We start from the raw sequence: 2469 nt of genomic DNA, 5'->3' as shown, positions 1-2469 counted from the left end.
AGGTTGGCCTCAAATTCACAGAGATCTACCTGCCTCTGCCTCCCAAGTGCTGGGATTCAAGACATGTGCTACCATGCCTGGTTGCAAGATTATTTTTTGATCAGTGGGGGTGTATCATTTTGCATTGTCACTGTAGTAACCCGGTGACTGAAAATAACACAAACTGGGCTGGGATATAGTTTACTAGTAGGATGAATATACTCAGGGGTAGATTATGTGCTTAGCATGACATAAGGCCCTGAGTGTGACTCCCAGGACACACATACAGAGACACACACATACAGACACATATCTAAGCTCTAGAAATCAGAAGTCCAAAATGCATCTCCCTGAGTCTAGGTTCTGGTAGAACTGTACTCCTGGAGGGTCCAGGGGAAATCATTTCCTTGCCTCTTCCAGCATCTAGAGACCACAGCATCCCTGGTTTGTGGCCTCTTCTAACCTTAAGTCATTGATGGATAGAGTGATGGTTAATTTTTGATTGGATTAATAAGCACCTAGGACATTAGCAAGTGTGTCTATGGGGGCTTTCTAGAGAGGATTAGCTGGGGGGAGGCCCTGAATGTGAAGGGTCCATCTCAATCCCAGACTGGGGAACAAAGGAGAAAGCCATTCTCCACATTACCTGCTCTCTGCTTCCTGAAGTCCAATATGAGCAGTGGGGCCTGCTCCTCTTACTGACCCTTCCTCTATAATGGACTCTGTTCCAACAAGGTGCAGAGTAAGCCTTTCCTCCCCTCAGCTGCTTCTTGTCAGATGCTCGGTCACAGTGACGTGTGTAAGGAGGTCGATGCTGCCCACTTTACTCACTGTTTCAGGGGGCCTCTCATTGAATGTGGAACTTGACAGTTCAGCCAAGCCGCTGACCAGCAAACTCCAGGAACCTACCCGTCTCCTCCTCAGCGCTGGGGTTACACATGCACACCCAGGTAATCATAGGTGCTAGAGGGTTGAACTGACAAGTCATCTCTCCAGCCCCCAGTTTTGTTTTGTTTGTTCATTTTGTATTGTTTTTGGAGACAGGGTTGTACTCTGTTGCCAAACTGTCTTTAAACCCACTATTTAGATCAGGCGACTTCAAACTCATGACCCTCCTACCTCAGTCTCCCAAGTGCTGTCCAAACTATATTTGGTTTTCATTTCTCTTTTTGTAACACAAGGGTCAAAACAAGGCCTTGTGTATGCAGAAATTCCATTGGGTTACATCCAGCCCCAAATCTATCCACTGTAGTGAACCAATAAAGAGAAATAGCTCCTGTCTTCACGTGCAGACTCTGTCTGGCAGAGATGCTGTTGGCTTCCCCTGACTGCAGAAGAACCCGGCTTTGCTTCTATTTATGTCAATATTCATGATGCATAGTGTCTGTTATTTGGATTTTCCTTTGATTTAGTTTTAACATCTTCTGCTTTTCTCAATAATGGATTAAGAAGGATATTTAAGATGTGTCTGTTTCATATTTGAATAGGAACCATGATTTTGCCCTTTTGTAGAAACGATCCTTGAACATGGGCTACTGTGTTGGTCTGACTCTCTGCAGAATGGAAAATGCCTGAGAGAAACAGTTTAAACTAGATTTTAAAATTTTATTTATTTTTGTTTTTACGAGACAGGGTTTCTCTGTAGCTTTGGAGCTTTTCCTGGAACTCACTCTGTAGACCAGGCTGGCCTTAAACTCACAGAGATCCACCTGTCTCTGCCTCCTGAATGCTGGGACTGAAGGCATGTGCCACGACAGCCCAGCTTAATTATTTATTTCATGTGCATTTATGGTTTTGCCTGCATGTATGTCTGTATGAGAGTGTTGGATACCCTAGAACTGGAGTTGCAGACAGTTATGAACTGCCATGTGGATGCTGGGAATTGAACCCAGGTCCTTGAGAAGAGCAGCCAGTACTCTTAACCATTGGGCCTTCTCCCTAGCTCCTAAACTAGATATTATGTTTTAAATGAGAGATGTCCTTGCCCCCTTTGGTGGTTTGAAAGAAAATGACTCACTCCCAAAGGGAGTGGCACTATTGGGAGATCTGGTCTTGGAGTAGGTGTGGTCTTGTTGGAGGAAGTGTGTCATTGTGGAGGTGGGCTTTGAGGTCTCACATATGCTCAAGATACCACCCAGTGTCTCAGACCACTTCCTGTTGCCTGCAAGATATAGGACTCTCAACTACTTCTCCAGTACCATGTCTGCCTGCACACCACCATGTTCCACCATGATGATAATGGGCTGAACCTCTGAATTATAAGTGAGTCACTCCAATTAAATGTTTTGCTTTGTAAGAGTTGCTGTGGTCATGGTGTCTCTTTACAGTAATAGAAACCCTGACTAAGACACCTCCCACCACACACTTTGTATTTAAACATTTATTTGGTCATCAGCTGGTGGCACCATTTTTCTTTTTCACTGCTTTTGTGTATGTGTGTAGATTTGTGTGTGTGTGTGTGTGTGTGTGTGTGTGTGTGTGTGTGTGTGT

This window comes from Microtus ochrogaster, chromosome 10 (genome assembly GCF_000317375.1).
Source record: "Microtus ochrogaster isolate Prairie Vole_2 chromosome 10, MicOch1.0, whole genome shotgun sequence".
Taxonomy (NCBI): Eukaryota; Metazoa; Chordata; class Mammalia; order Rodentia; family Cricetidae; genus Microtus; species Microtus ochrogaster.
This window is presented reverse-complemented; position numbering follows the sequence as displayed.